We start from the raw sequence: 17,393 nt of genomic DNA on the forward strand, positions 1-17,393 counted from the left end.
AACCTTTTCTAATAATGGTTCTATTTAAAATATAACAAGCTGTGTTTACAGCTTCATCCCACAAAAACTTTGGAACATCATTTTCACAAAGCATTGCCCTAGTCATTTCTTGAAGGCTTCTATTCCTTCTTTCAACAACCCCATTTTATTGAGGTGTTCTTGGGCATGAAAAGTTATGTGCTATTCCAAATTTATCACAAAAATTTTCAAAATCTTGGTTTTTAAACTATTTTCCATGATCACTTCTCAAGTGGGCAATTTTTAAATCTTTTTTATTTTGGATCTTTTTGCAAAGAGAGGAAAAAGTATAGAATGCATTATTTTGTGAGCTAAGAAAAAAACCCAACCGAATCTAGAGTAATCATTTACCACTATCAAACCATAATATTTTCCTCCCAAAATTTGTGTTCTAGTAGGACCAAAAAGATCAATATGTAACATTTCCAAAGGCCTTTTAGTGGAAATTCCATCCTTGGGCTTAAAAGATGATTTTACTTATTTGCCTAGTTGACAAGCATCGCAAGTAATATCTTTATCAAATTTAATATTTGGAATTCCTCTAACTAAATTATTTTTAACAAGCTTAGAAATTTGGTATATGCTAGCATGTCCCAATTTCTTATGCCAAAGCCATTTTTCAGATTCAAGAGAGGTAAAACAAGTTACTTTTTTATCCTTTAAATCCTCTAGAGTTAATTCATACACATTATTGCATCTTTTTGCTTCAAACAAAACATCACCAGATTTTTTGCAAATAACTAAGCAATCTAATTTTCTAAAGATAACCAAATATCCAAGATCACACAATTGGCTAATGCTTAGTAGATTGTGCTTTAATCAATCGATAAGCAAAACATCATTAATGAAAGAAGAGAAATTCTTACCCACTTTACCTATGGCCACTATTTTTTCTTTTTCATTGTCACCGAAAGTAACAAAACCTCCATCATACTCATCAAGCTTGATGAAGAATGTTGACTTTCCGGTCATATGCCTAGAACACCCACTATCCATATACCACATGTTGTCATTTCTTTTGGATGCTAGGCAAACTACAAAAACACTTAAGTGACCTTAGGTATCCAAATATTTTTAGATCCTTTAATGTCAAACCATCTCCTTTGTCTCAAGCCATTATAATCACAAACAATCTTGTAAACTTTATCTCCAATCATCCTTTCACTTATGAAGCACTAAATAGGAAAATGTCCATTCCAATTGCATAATCTACAGAATTTTTGAGTTGCTATTTTTTTAAAGCTTGTTGGGTTTTGAAACCTTATGTCATCCGAAGAGGATGCCATGTTAGTAAAAGAAGATTTTTCAATAAATTTTTCAGATTTGTAAAAACCCAAACCGGCTTTATCATAAAGAGGTTTTTAGCTAGCTGGTGCACGAAATTGTGATCAATACTCTTTAATACACAGAACAATCCCCGGTAATGGCTCCAAAGACTTGGTGCTCAATACCATGGCATAAACACAACTTCGCACAACTAACCAGCAAGTGCACTGGGTCGTCCAAGTAATAAACCTTACGCGAGTAAGGGTCGATCCCACGGAGATTGGTGGTATGAAGCAAGCTATGGTCACCTTGTAAATCTCAGTCAGGCAGACTCAAATGGGTATAGTGATAAACGAATAAAGCATAAAGATAAAGATAGAGATACTTATGTATATCATTGGTGAGAGCTTCAGATAAGCGTATGAAGATGCCTTCCCTTCCGTCTCTCTGCTTTCCTACTGTCTTCATCCAATCCTTCTTACTCCTTTCCATGGCAAGCTTATGCAAGGATTTCACCGTTGTCAGTGGCTACCTCCCATCCTCTCATTGGAAATGTTCAACGCACCCTGTCACGGCACGGCTATCCATCTGTCGGTTCTCAATCAGGCCGGAATAGAATCCAGTGATTCTTTTACGTCTGTCACTAACGCCCCGCCTTCAGGAGTTTGAAGCACGTCACAGTCATTCAATCATTGAATCCTACTCAGAATACCACAGACAAGGTTAGACCTTCCGGATTCTCTTGAATGCCGCCATCAGTTCTCGCCTATACCACGAAGACTCTGATCTCACGGAATGGCTGGCTCGTTTGTCAGGCGAGCACTCGATTGTCAGGCGATCAACCATGCATCATGTATCAGGAATCCAAGAGATATTCACTAAGCCTCAGATGCTTGTAGAACAAGAGTGGTTGTCAGTCACTTTGTTCATGAGTGAGAATGATGATGAGTGTCACGGATCATCACCTTCATCAAGTTGAAGAACAAGTGATATCTTGGACAAAGAACAAGCGGAATTGAATAGAAGAACAATAGTAATTGCATTAATACTCGAGGTACAGCAGAGCTCCACACCTTAATCTATGGTGTGTAGAAACTCCACCGTTGAAAATACATAAGAACAAGGTCTAGGCATGGCCGAATGGCCAGCCTCCCAAATGATCTAAGATAGCATGAAACTCAAAGATAGCTACTAAGATTCTTCGATCAAAATACAATAGTAAAAGGTCCTACTTATAGAAAACTAGTAGCCTAAGGTGTACAAAGATGAGTAAATGACATAAAAATCCACTTCCGGGCCCACTTGGTGTGTGCTTGGGCTGAGCAATGAAGCATTTTTGTGTAGAGACTCTTCTTGGAGTTAAACGCCAGCTTTTATGCCAGTTTGGGCGTTTAACTCCCATTTAGGTGCCAGTTCCGGCGTTTAACGCTGGAATTTCTGTAGGTGACTTTGAACGCCGGTTTGGGCCATCAAATCTTGGGCAAAGTATGAACTATCATATATTGCTGGAAAGCCCAGGATGTCTACTTTCCAACGCCATTGAGAGCGCGCCAATTGGGCTTCTGTAGCTCCAGAAAATCCACTTTGAGTGCAGGGAGGTCAGAATCCAACAGCATCTGCAGTCCTTTTCAGTCTCTGAATCAGATTTTTGCTTAGATCCCTCAATTTCAGCCAAAAAATACCTGAAATCACAGAAAAACACACAAACTCATAGTAAAGTCCAGAAAAGTAAATTTTAATTAAAAACTAATAAAAATATACTAAGAACTCAACTAAAACTACTAAAATCATACTAAAAACAATGCCAAAAGCGTATAAATTATCCGCTCATCACAACACCAACTTAAATGTTGCTTGTCCTCAAGCAACTGAAAATCAAATAAGATAAAAAGAGAATATACTATAGACTACAAATTATCAATGAACTTAGCTCCAATTAGCGGGACTAGTAGCTTTTTGCCTCCAAACAGTTTTGGCATCTCACTTTATCCTTTGAAATTCAGAATGATTGGCTTCTTTAGGAACTCAGAATCCAGATAGTGTTATTGATTCTCTTAGTTAAGTATGATGATTCTTGAACACAGCTACTTTATGAGTCTTGGCCGTGGCCCAAAGCACTCTGTCTTCCAGTATTACCACCGGATACATACATGCCACAGACACATAATTGGGTGAACCTTTTCAGATTGTGACTCAGCTTTGCTAGAGTCCCCAATTAGAGGTGTCCAGGGTTCTTAAGCACACTCTTATTGCCTTGGATCACAACTTTATTTCTTTCTTTTTCTTCTTTTTCTCTTTCTTTTTCTTTTTCTCCCTTTTTTTTCGTTTTTTTTCGCTTGCTCCCTTTTTTTGTATTCACTGCTTTTTCTTGCTTCAAGAATCATTTTTATGATTTTTCAGATCCTCAGTAACATGTCTCCTTTTTCATCATTCTTTCAAGAGCCAACAATTTTAACATTCAGGAACAACAAATTCAAAAGATATATGCACTGTTCAAGCATACATTCAGAAAAAAAAGTATTGTCACCACATCAAACTAATTAAGCTAGTTTTAAAGATGAATTCGAAATCCTGTACTTCTTGTTCTTTTGTGATAAAAACAGTTTTCATTTAAGAAAGGTGATCATAGGACATTCATAACTTTAAGGCATAGACACTAAGACACTAATGATCATAAGACACAAACATGGACAAACATAAAGCACTAAAATTCGAAAAAAAAGAAAATAAAGAACAAGGAGATTAAAAAGAACGGGTCCACCTCTTGCCAAGGTGGAGGACTTATCCGCCACTTTGTAGAGTTCTTGGGCTATGACCTCATGAAGTTCTACTTCTTCTCCAATCATGATGCTATGAATCATGATGGCCCGGTCTAGAGTAACTTCAGACCGGTTGCTAGTGGGAATGATTGAGCGTTGGATAAACTCCAACCATCCTCTAGCCACGGGCTTGAGGTCATGCCTTCTCAATTGAACCGGCTTCCCTTTTGAATCTCTCTTCCATTGTGCGCCCTCTTCACATATAACTGTGAGGACTTGGTCCAACCTTTGATCAAAGTTGACCCTTCTAGTGTAAGGATGCTCATCTCCTTGCATCATGGGCAAGTTGAATGCTAACCTTACATTTTCCGGACTGAAATCCAAGTATTTCCCCCGAACCATAGTAAGATAATTCTTAGGATCCGGGTTCACACTTTGATCATGGTTCTTGGTGATCCATGCATTGGCATAGAACTCTTGAACCATCAAGATTCCGACTTGTGAATGGGGTTGTAAGCACTTCCCAACCTCTTCTTCGGATTCATGGCGGATCTCCGGATATTCACCCTTTTGAGTGAAAAGGGGACCTCGGGGATCACCTTCTTCAAGGCCACAACTTCATAGAAGTGATCTTGATGCACCCTTGAGATGAATCTATCTATCTCCCATGACTCGGAGGTGGAAGCTTTTGCCTTCCCTTTCCTCTTTCTAGAGGTTTCTCCGGCCTTGGATGCCATAAATGGTTATGGAAAATGAAAAAGCAACGCTTTTACCACACCAAACTTAAAATGTTTGCTCGTCCTCGAGCAAAAGAAGAAAGAAGAGAGTAGAAGAAGAAGAAATGAGGAAGAGGGAGATGGCTTTGTGGTTCGGCCAAAAGGGGAAGAAGTAGTGTGGAGGTTGTGTGAAAATGAAGGTGTGAAGGAGGGTTTATATAGGAGAGGGGGGAGATGGGGTTCGGCTATTATGGGTGGGGTTTGGGAGGGAAAGTGGTTTGAATTTGAAGGGTGAGGTTGGTGGGGTTTTATGAAGGATGGATGTGAGTGGTGAAGAGAAATATGGGATTTGATAGGTGAATGGTTTTTGGGGAAGAGGTATTGAGGTGATTGGTGAATGGGGAAAGAAGAAAGAGAGAGTGGTGGGGTTGGTGGGGGTCCTGTGGGGTCCACAGATCCTGAGGTGTCAAGGAAAAGTCATCCCTGCACCAATTGGCACTCAAAATCACGTTTTGAGGCATTTCTGGCGTTAAACGCCGGGCTGGTGCCCATTCCTGGCGTTTAACGCCAGGTTCTTGCCCTTTTCTGGCGTTTAACGCCAGTCTGGTGCCCCTTTCTGGCGTTAAACGCCCAGAAGGGTGCCAGACTGGGCGTTAAACGCCCAATTGCTAGCCTCACTGGCGTTTAAACGCCAGTGAATTCTTCCTCCAGGGTGTGCTATTTTTCTTCCTGTTTTTCATTCTGTTTTTGCTTTTTCAATGGATTTTGTGACTTCTTATGATCATCAACCTACAAAAAACATAAAATAACAAAAGAAAATATATAAAATATAATCATTGGGTTGCCTCCCAACAAGCGCTTCTTTAATGTCAGTAGCTTGACAGAGGGCTCTCATGGAGCCTCACAGATACTCAGAGCAATGTTGGAACCTCCCAACACCAAACTTAGAGTTTGAATATGGGGGTTCAACACCAAACTTAGAGTTTGGTTGTGGCCTCCCAACACCAAACTTAGAGTTTGACTGTGGGGGCTCTGTTTGTCTCTGATTTGAGAGAAGCTCTTCATGCTTCTTCTCCATGATGACAGAGGGATATCCTTGAGCCTTAAACACATAGGATTTTTCATTCACTTGAATGATCAGTTCACCTCCATCAACATCAATCACAGCCTTTGCTGTGGCTAGGAAGGGTCTGCCAAGGATGATGGATTCATCCATGCACTTCCCAGTCTCTAGGACTATGAAATCAGTAGGGATGTAATGGTCTTCAACTTTCACCAAAACATTCTCTACAAGTCCATGAGCTTGTTTTCTTGAGTTGTCTGCCATCTCTAGTGAGATTCTTGCAGCTTGTACCTCAAAGATCCCTAGCTTCTCCATTACAGAGAGAGGCATGAGGTTTACACTTGACCCTAAGTCACACAGAGCCTTCTTGAAGGTCATGGTGCCTATGGTGCAAGGTATGGAAAACTTCCCAGGATCTTGTTTCTTTTGAGGTAATTTCTGCCTAGACAAGTTATCCAGTTCTTTGGTGAGCAAAGGGGGTTCATCCTCCCAAGACTCATTTCCAAATAACTTGTCATTTAGCCTCATGATGGCTCCAAGGTATTTAGCAACTTGCTCTTCAGTGACATACTCATCCTCTTCAGAGGAAGAATATTCATCAGAGCTCATGAATGGCAGAAGTAAGTCTAATGGAATCTCTATGGTCTCATTTTGAGCCTCAGATTCCCATGGTTCCTCATTGGGAAACTCAGTGGAGGTCAGTGCACGCCCATTGAGGCCTTCCTCAGTGGCGTTCACTTCCCCTCCTTCCTCTCCAAATTCGGCCATGGTTATGGCTTTGCACTCTCCTTTTGGATTTTCTTCTGAGGAAGTTCAGTAATTTTCTTACTCAGCTGTCCCACTTGTGCCTCCAAATTCCTAATGGAAGACCTTGTCTCAGTCATGAAACTTTGAGTGGTTTTGATTAGATCAGAGACCTGGTTGCTAAGTCAGAGGGGTTCTGCTTAGAATTCTTGTCTGTTGCTGAGAAGATGATGGAAAAGGCTTGCCATTGCTAAACCTGTTTCTTCCACCATTATTGTTGTTGAAACCTTGTTGAGGTTTCTCTTGATTCTTCCATGAGAAATTTGGGTGATTTCTCCATGAAGAATTATAGGTGTTCCCATAGGGTTCTCCTAGGTAATTCACCTCTTCTATTGAAGGGTTCTCAGGATCATAGGCTCTTCCTCAGATGAAGCATCCTTAGTGCTTGGTGCATTTTGCATTCCAGACAGACTTTGAGAAATCAAATTGACTTGTTGAGTCAATATCTTGTTCTGAGCCAATATGGCATTCAGAGCATCAATCTCAAGAACTCCTTTCTTCTGACTTGTCCCATTGTTCACAGGATTTCTTTCAGAAGTGTACATGAATTGGTTATTTGCAACCATTTCAATTAGCTCTTGAGCTTCTGTAGGCGTCTTCTTCAGATGAAGAGATCCTCCAGCAGAGCTATCCAAAGACATATTGGATAGTTCAGAGAGACCATCATAGAAAATACCTATGATGCTCCATTCAGAAAGCATGTCAGAGGGACATTTTCTGATTAATTGTTTGTATCTTTCCCAAGCTTCATAGAGGGATTCACCATCCTTCTGTCTGAAGGTTTGGACTTCCACTCTAAGCTTACTCCATTTTTGAGGTGGAAAGAATTTTGCCAAGAAGGTATTGACTAGCTTTTCCCAAGAGTCCAGGCTTTCTTTAGGTTGAGAGTCCAACTATATTCTAGCTCTGTCTCTTACAGCAAAAGGGAATAGCATCAGTCTGTAGACCTCAGGGTCAACCCCATTAGTCTTGACTGTGTCACAGATTTGCAAGAACTCAGCTAAAAACTGATGAGGATCTTCCATTGGAAGTCCATGGAACTTGCAATTCTGTTGCATTAGAGAAACTAATTGAGGCTTAAGCTCAAAGTTGTTTGCTTCAATGGCAGGGATAGAGATGCTTCTCCCATAGAAGTCGGGAGTAGGTGCAGTAAAGTCACCCAGCACCTTCCTTGCATTGTTGGCATTGTTGTTGTTTTCGGCTGCCATGGGTTCTTCTTTGAAGAATTCGGTCAGGTCCTCTACAGAGAATTGTGCCTTAGCTTCTCTTAGCTTTCGCTTCAAGGTCCTCTCAGGTTCAGGGTCAGCTTCAACAAGAATGCCTTTGTCTCTGCTCCTGCTCATATGAAAGAGAAGAGAACAAGAAAATATGGAATCCTCTATGTCACAGTATAGAGATTCCTTGAAGTGTCAGAGGAAAAGAAAAATAGAAAAAAGAGGTAGAAGAATTTGAACTTGATTAGATAGAGTTCGAATTGTGCATTAAGAAGGAGTAGTACTCCATAAATAGAAGGATGTGGGGAAGAAGGGAAGAGAATTTTCGAAAATTAATTAAAAAGATGTCAAAAACATTTTGAAAAAATTGATTGATAATTTTCGAAAATTCAAAGTGGAAAAGAAATCAAGTGATTTTTGAAAAAGATTTTGAAATTAGAAGTCAAAAAGATTTGATTGAAAATTTATTTTGAAAAAGATGTGGTTAAAAAGATATGATTTGAAAACAATTTTAAAAAGATTTGATTTGAAAATAATTTTAAAAAGATTTGATTAATTACTTGCCTAACAAGAAAAGATATGATTCAAACATTAAACCTTTCTCAACAGAAAAGGCAATATACTTGAGATGTTCAATCAAATCATTAATTGTCAGCAAGTATCTTAGAAAAAGGAAAGAAATTGATTTTGAAAACATTTGATTGAAAGGATATGATTTGAAAAAGATTTGATTTTGAAAAACTTTGAAAACTTGAAAAAAAATTGATTTGAAAAACAAAATCTTCCCCCTAGCACCATCCTGGCGTTAAACGCCCAGAATGGTATACATTCTGGCGTTTAACGCCCAAAATGCTACCTTTTTGGGCGTTAAACGCCCAACCAGGTACCCTGGCTGGCGTTTAAACGCCAGTCTGTCCTTCTTCACTGGGCGTTTTGAACGCCCAGTTTTTTTTTTTCTGTGTAATTCCTCTGCTGCATGTTCTGAATCTTCAGTCCCCTGTACTATTGACTTGAAAATAGAACCAAGATCAAATAAACAAGGCATGCAAAACACCAAACTTAAGATTAGACACTAGACTCAAACTAGAAACATGAAATATTTTTGGTTTTTATGATTTTGTAAATTTTTTTGTGCTTTTTTTTTCTTTTTTTTTCGAAAATTATATGAAAATAGAAAATAAAGGTTTCAGAATTCTCAATTTGAATTTCCAGGAATCATTGCAATGCTAGTCTAAGACTCCGGTCCAGGAATTAGACATGGCTTCACAGCCAGCCAAGCTTTCAAAGAAAGCTTCGGTCCAAAACACTAGACATGGCCAATGGCCAGCCAAGCCTTAGCAGATCATTGCTCCAATAGCAAGATTGATAGAGATCAACAAGCTATTGTGATGATCAGTTGAAAACTCGGTCCAATAAGATTAGACATGGCTTCACAGCCAGCCAGATTTCAACAGATCACCATGAAACACTAGAATTCATTCTTAAGAACTCTGAAGAAAAATACCTAATCTAAGCAACAAGATGAACCGTCAGTTGTCCATACTCAAGAACAATCCCCGGCAACGGCGCCAAAAACTTGGTGCACGAAATTGTGATCAATACTCTTTAATACACAGAACAATCCCGGTAATGGCTCCAAGACTTGGTGCTCAATACCATGGCATAAACACAACTTCGCACAACTAACCAGCAAGTGCACTGGGTCGTCCAAGTAATAAACCTTACGCGAGTAAGGGTCGATCCCACGGAGATTGGTGGTATGAAGCAAGCTATGGTCACCTTGTAAATCTCAGTCAGGCAGACTCAAATGGGTATAGTGATAAACGAATAAAGCATAAAGATAAAGATAGAGATACTTATGTATATCATTGGTGAGAGCTTCAGATAAGCGTATGAAGATGCCTTCCCTTCCCTCTCTCTGCTTTCCTACTGTCTTCATCCAATCCTTCTTACTCCTTTCCATGGCAAGCTTATGCAAGGGTTTCACCGTTGTCAGTGGCTACCTCCCATCCTCTCATTGGAAATGTTCAACGCACCTGTCACGGCACGGCTATCCATGTCGGTTCTCAATCAGGCCGGAATAGAATCCAGTGATTCTTTTGCGTCTGTCACTAACGCCCGCCTTCAGGAGTTTGAAGCACGTCACAGTCATTCAATCATTGAATCCTACTCAGAATACCACAGACAAGGTTAGACCTTCCGGATTCTCTTGAATGCCGCCATCAGTTCTCGCCTATACCACGAAGACTCTGATCTCACGGAATGGCTGGCTCGTTTGTCAGGCGAGCACTCGGTTGTCAGGCGATCAACCCATCATGTATCAGGAATCCAAGAGATATTCACTAAGCCTCAGATGCTTGTAGAACAAGAGTGGTTGTCAGTCACTTTGTTCATGAGTGAGAATGATGATGAGTGTCACGGATCATCACCTTCATCAAGTTGAAGAACAAGTGATATCTTGGACAAAGAACAAGCGGAATTGAATAGAAGAACAATAGTAATTGCATTAATACTCGAGGTACAGCAGAGCTCCACACCTTAATCTATGGGTGTGTAGAAACTCCACCGTTGAAAATACATAAGAACAAGGTCTAGGCATGGCCGAATGGCCAGCTCCCAAATGATCTAAGATAGCATGAAACTCAAAGATAGCTACTAAGATTCTTCGATCAAAATACAATAGTAAAGGTCCTACTTATAGAAAACTAGTAGCCTAAGGTGTACAAAGATGAGTAAATGACAAAAATCCACTTCCGGGCCACTTGGTGTGTGCTTGGGCTGAGCAATGAAGCATTTTTTGTAGAGACTTCTTGGAGTTAAACGCCAGCTTTTATGCCAGTTTGGGCGTTAACTCCCATTTAGGTGCCAGTTCCGGCGTTTAACGCTGGAATTTCTGTAGGTGACTTTGAACGCCGGTTTGGGCCATCAAATCTTGGGCAAAGTATGGACTATCATATATTGCTGGAAAGCCCAGGATGTCTACTTTCCAAAGCCGTTAAGAACGCGCCAATTGGGCTTCTGTAGCTCCAGAAAATCCACTTCGAGTGCAGGGAGGTCAGAATCCAACAGCATCTGCAGTCCTTTTCAGTCTCTGAATCAGATTTTTGCTCAGATCCCTCAATTTCAGCCAGAAAATACCTGAAATCACAGAAAAACACACAAACTCATAGTAAAGTCCAGAAAAGTGAATTTTAATTAAAAACTAATAAAAATATACTAAGAACTCAACTAAAACTACTAAAATCATACTAAAAACAATGCCAAAAAGCGTATAAATTATCCGCTCATCACTAGCCAAGAGTTAATTTAAATTTTCAGAACTTTGAGAAAAGATGGCTAAGTCCTCTTTAAGTCTTTTTACCTCTTTATGCAGCCACTCATTTTTCTCAAAATAGTTTATATTTGAATTCAAGAATGATGATATTCACAGCTCTTAATTTCAGGTTTTAACCGCTTATTTTCCTCAACAAGATCAACAGCAGTTTCGGCTTCCCTTAATTTATCTTTAAGAAAACCATTTTCATCTTTTAGTATTTCAATTTGAGACTCAAGATCTTGGTTTTCATTTAAGAATTAATCTTTTCAGAAAGATGATCAATCATAAGATGAAGGTCTTCAGTGGAAGGATCAAGAAATACTACATGCTCTATGTGATCGGCCATGAGACGAGTTTGAAATTTGGTTTCTGATTCTTCATCTTTATCAGTATCATTTTCCAAGTCTTCCCATGAAGCCATGAGTCCTTACCTCTTTTCTCTTTTCGGTTTGTCCTCCTTATTCAGTTTTGGACAATCAAACTTGAAGTGTCCAATTTTCTTACAGTTGTAGCAGATCACCTTGCTTAGGTCCCTCTTTCGTTTCCTTGAGCTGCCTCTTTTGCTCCGTTCCTTCAGCTTCATCATTTTCCTGAATTTCTTGGCAAACAAAACAAAGTCATCATCAGATAAACTATTACTGGATTCATCATCAGACAAACTCCTTTCTTATTTGCATCTCTCTTTAAATAAGTGTTTTCAGAAGCAAGTAAGTTTCCTCTCAGATCATCATATATCATTTCATCAATACCACTACTCTCTGATATTATTATAGCCTTGGTTTCCCACTCTTTAGTGAGACATCTCAATATTCTCCTCACAAGCACAAATTCAGGATGTCTGATTCCCATAGCTTCCAAGACGATAATGATAATGTTGAATCTTTCAAACATTTCATCAATTATTTCTCCTTCTTTCATTGAGAGCATTTCGTAGTCTCTATTCAGGATGTCTATTTTGGATCTTTTCACTTGGGTTGTGCCTTCACGAGTAACTTGAAGTTTGTCCCAGCTTTTCTTTCCTGTTGTGCATCTTGATACCGGTCGATAATCCTCAAAGCTGACAGCACAGTTGAGCAAGTTGACCACTTTGGCGTTGAGCTCTACTTTCTTTCTATCATCATCATTCCAATCAGCTTCAGCTTTGAGAGCAACCACACCATCAGCTCCTGTAGTGGTTGGAAATTGTGGACCTTCCAGGATTATCTTCCAAAGTCTGTAATCTACATATTGAACAAATATCTTCATTCTTTCTTTCCAGTAATGTAGTTCTTCCCATTGAAGAATGGGGGTCTGTTGCTTGAATGCTGTTCTGTCAGAGTATAGACCACCAGATTTGAACCACTGTTGACTGCCATCAGGATCTTTTCTCCAAACTGCAAAGTTTGATCTCTTTGAGACCAAGCTCTGATACCAATTGATGGTAACCAGTGGTTAAGAGAAGGGGAGTTGAATCTTAGCCCCTTTTTCCTGAATATTAATTTCTGCTTTTATCTTAGAACAAGTCAAGAGACATTTTCTTTTTGTCTTGTAACAGGTTAGGAGATATTTTTCATTTTTGTCTCCAATACAACAGAAATAGAATAGAAGTAGAAGAGAAAGAGAGAATCACATCCAGATGTATCCTGGTTCAGCTGCTAAGTGTAATACAGCCTATATCCAGTCTCCATCAGAACAGTGACAGAATTTCACTATAATCATCAGATTACAAACATCAATTCTTTCCTAAGATCTACCCAAACCTATATGGGACAATTCCAGATTCTATCCCTAAATCTGAACTTGACTTGGACTTCTACCAAGTTTTCAACCGCAAAGTGCTAACCCAACTTGCAAGGGAATCTCCACAGGATCATAAAACACAACATACAGATGTATAAAAAAATTCTAAGATATTTATGACTTTTTCTCTAATATTGCTCATTGCATTTTTTCTCTCACTGGCTTTTTCTTACAAACCTCACTATGTTTGCTTTTTACCATGAGACTCAGACAGACAATACTAAGAAAAAGAAAACAAAATAAACATCTTTGAAGGAGAAGAACTCAAGAAGCTTGGGTAGCTATGAGAACTCTATGCTTTACACTTTCTCTCCTTGATCTCAACCCTTGGCCATTCACCCTTAAAATTGAAGGAGAAGCTTCCAACGTTGAAACCGGTTCAACCAAGCAACTTCTTCTCCAACCAAAAAATAGCAGTAGTTCAGACAGATAGAAGAGAGAGGGAAAACCAAAAATGAACATGCATGTACCTCTCTCAACCCTTTTCATCAAGCTTCTTCAATCTGAGTCCCTGATCTTGACTTTGCCTCCAAGAAAGAACTCTGACCCTTAATGAATCTCTGACCCAGGAGTGCTTCTTTCCTTCCATTTTTGCTTCTTCCTATCCGTTGCTTCAAAGGCTAGCTTCCTTCTCTGATAAACAAAAATGGAAATGAACTTTTGCAACAAAGATCTTCTTCTCTGATCGAGGCAGATCCTTTCTTTTCTTGGTATCAAGATCTTGAAGCCATCTTCAAAGATCTTTCCTTCAGCGGCAAAGATCTTGCCATGGCTTACTTCAGATCTTCCTTCTTCATAGCCTTTCTTCCATAGGCTTCTCTGTTACTTTAATTTTTCTTCTAATAACTTCTATCTTCTTCTTCCTCTGATGGATGTGACCAAAAGGCAAGAGAGAGGAGAGAGAAGAGAGAGAGAACGATGAAGCTTTTGGTGGAAGTTCTGAAGGAAATTAAACTCAATTTAATTCCTAGTTCCAATTACCAAGACATGAAGACTTTTGCAAATCGAACCCCCTTTTTTTGTGATCACCGAATGGGTTTCTAAGGCTTTGGGCCAATTTGATTTTCTTCCTTTTAATTGTTCAGCCACTATTTTTCTTCTTTCTTCTTATTTGAATGAGTGATGTGACTGAATCAAGAGAGAGGATAGAGAGAAGATACAAAGCTTTTAATGAAATATTAAACCCAATTTAATTTTGAGTTTTGGTTACCTACGCATACAATTAATCAATTTGAATTTTGAATTCCATTCCACCATATAATAGGTAACCGTGGCTTGCTTTGAGAACCTTTGGGTTCCTTCTTTTGATAATTCAATATTAGTTAGTGGGCTTGTGACATGGGCCTCTTTGGATCTTCTTTCTCTTTTAATATTCAGCTACTTGAAGTGATCAATTATTATTGGGCTAAATATGTTTAGTAACCAAGCTAGGGTTTCATCACTTGGGCCAAGAAACAATTTTATTTTCTTCCTGCACACTTGAACAAACATATCAAACAAACTATTGGAAGTAAATAATTTAATTAATATTTTAATAATATTTGGTCATTATTTTAATTAAATATAAATTTTTCAAGCTCAACAGTATTTAATCTTATTTTAAAGAAGTTTATTATTTTTTTTCTCTATCATAGTATGCACTATATATTTTACATAATATTTCATATAAAAGACTAATATAATACATAGGTTTTGTTGGCAATTGAAAAATAAGGTTGTTATTAGGAGTAAGCGATTTGACATAGGTTGACGAATCTCAACGTATGTTTTTGGATTTTATCTATATGTTCAAAATTTACTTGGATAATTGTTATATGGAGCGTGAGCTGAGAACTTTGGTAAGTCAACAAGGTAGTTGATCTGACAGTATGAATACTTGCAAAGGGATTCTGACACCAAATAATGAGGTCAGAATTGTTCAAAAGGTAATTGGGAAAGTGATTCGCTCCCCGTTATATAATGACCTGTTTGGTAATGAGTTTAGAATTATTTAAATAACTTTTCTAAAAAGCCCCTCCAATCCATTGGGAGAGTTAGAATTTGACCTTTGAAAATCTGCTAGGATGGTTCTTCGGGTAGTTATTTTAGTTTTGACCATTTTGCGATTGGTCAGCCCCAATCGCGATTTCCAAATATCGTATCGATGGTAATTGTGGTTCGTATTTTCAGGATTGCATCCACATTTTGGTCTCTTTTAATAGTGATGTTATGTTTTCTCGAGGTCTCTTGTTTCTCAGATAAAGAAAGACCTCTTGAGAAATTTTTCTTGTTCTTTGGATTTTGTGTTGTCGCTTGATTGATAGGTGTGGTTTTTAAAATTTCACTCATGATGAATCCGCTTCTATGAGAAAAGATTTCAGGGTATGCTTTTTCCTTATATCTCTAATGATTGAAGTTAAAGGTGTTTTTTCCTTATCTCTTTGCATGTGTTTAGAAGAGTTTATTAATGGTCATCCTCCCTTTTTTTTCAGAGCTAAAGATCCCATCCATGGCACCAATGTTTAAGATTTACCTAAACAATTGTTGTATAAAGCAAGAGCTGATAACTCTAGCAAATTGACAAGCATACAAGTGGCTAGCCCGATAGTGGGATCTACCTACAAAGGGACTCAGACATTCAATTTAGAAAAGTCTACAATAAGATTAAATTTTGAGTTTAAGGGTTGATTACATCATACCTAGGAAAATGACCTGCTCCCTTTTATATAATAGATAACTTGGTGATGAGGCTAGAGTCGTTCAAATGGTTACCCCTATATCTTCTCTGATTTCAGTGGGAAGTTAGAATTTGATTTTTAAAAGTCTATTAGAAAGAACTTTCGGAACAGTCCAGCTACACATTCAAGTGTTTTTAGCAATCAAGTCCAACCAAGTTGGCCCAAACTCAACAAAAATTCAAACTCCTCCTCCTCTTCTTCCTCCTCCTCCACCTTCTTCTTCTTTTAAATTTGTGCATGTAGGTTCTTCGTCTCCTTCGTTATCGTCATCACCAACAACACCAACATTTTGCTAACATCTTTATTGGTTTTGACTTTCTTTGGTGCCATATTTAAATAATTTTGGTTCATCTTTTAATTTATTTCGGTTCATTTGTGAATTAATTGAGGTTCACTTGATGTTGCTGATAAGTATTGACTAAAATTTTTATTTCTTAAGTAATTTTGGTTTATTTCTTAGTTTAATAGAGCTTCATTTGAATCCAAAAATAAATTGTATGTATTTTTGTTGATGATTGAGTCTTTTTGAATGCTTGTTCAAAACTGAACTAATTTCAATTCTTTTTTGTGTTAATTGAGATTCACCTAATGCTACTAATAAGTATTGATCAAATTTTTTTATTCTTTAAGTAATTTCGGTTCATTTCTTAGTTTATTTGAGGTTCATCTAGATCCAGAAATGAATTCGATGTATTTCATATATTACAAAGCTCATAATCCACGGTCATTTTTCAATTACTCATTCTCATTAATTTGTGAGTGGGATCAAACTTCCATCCTCACCGGGAATGGAATAAACCACCATCCTCGCATATTGGGTTACACATTGAGCAAGCGGGATAGCATCATTGTCTTTACTAGACAATCAATTAATATCACATACTTTCTTTAATCGTATTTCATTTAACAAAATTCTTTATCGAGGAATTACTCAAGTTAATCTATCATATTCACCCCTGACATATTCAAAGATTTTCAAAATAGTTCTCAGACTCTATACGAAAGTTACGGGATTTTACAAACTCACCGAAAAGGTTTAACAGTTCAAAACAACATTCAAGCATTCTCAAGACTCAAAACCTTTTCTTTAACCAACTTATGAAATTTCTCAAAAGTCTCGAGATTGATTTCATTTTCACCAAATTAAGTTCAAAAATCAAATTCACTTCTATTAGTTTCATTTCCTTTAAAACTCTTTAAAACATTGTCCTTAAACCAAAGTTAATCACACAAAATCCATTTCTCTTTCATAAGACTCGAAATATAATTCTTTTCTTAATAATTCAAACTCAAAATGTAATCCTTTTCTTAATAAATCAAAATCAAATAATATAATTCTTAAAACCAAATCTTTTTAAACAACTCTGTAAACAAAGTTTTCAATTTTTATAAAAATTTTGACAGCATCTTCTCTAAAAATCGAACTATTGCCATCCTTTAAGGATCCCAACCGAACCATTTTTTAACCTTTTCCAATAGGTTCAAAACCCAACCATTCCCAAATCTCAAATTGTTTTTCAAAATCAAACCAATTCCAATGTCGAATCATTTCCAAAATCAAATCATTTTCCAAATCTCGAATCATTCCTTAATAAAACATACGAATCAAATTTTCAAATCAATCTTTCATTTACTACCACAACGCTAACTCAATAATCAGAAACAGTCACAATTCAATCATCATCATAACAACCTTAAACCAAGTACAAAATCCAACTAAACATCTTCATTCAATCAATAA

General features: G+C 37.7%; 1 non-coding gene across 1 annotated transcript; it reads left to right on the forward strand.

Moving 5' to 3' along the window:
- Window positions 1–7,321: 7,321 nt before the first annotated feature.
- LOC130953783 (small nucleolar RNA R71) lies at window positions 7,322–7,429 on the forward strand. Its single transcript, XR_009075944.1, has one exon. It is a non-coding gene; the product is annotated as a small nucleolar RNA R71 (small nucleolar RNA).
- The last annotated feature ends 9,964 nt before the right edge of the window (window positions 7,430–17,393 follow it).

This window comes from Arachis stenosperma, chromosome 9 (assembly GCF_014773155.1).
Source record: "Arachis stenosperma cultivar V10309 chromosome 9, arast.V10309.gnm1.PFL2, whole genome shotgun sequence".
In the NCBI taxonomy this organism is placed as follows: domain Eukaryota; kingdom Viridiplantae; phylum Streptophyta; class Magnoliopsida; order Fabales; family Fabaceae; genus Arachis; species Arachis stenosperma.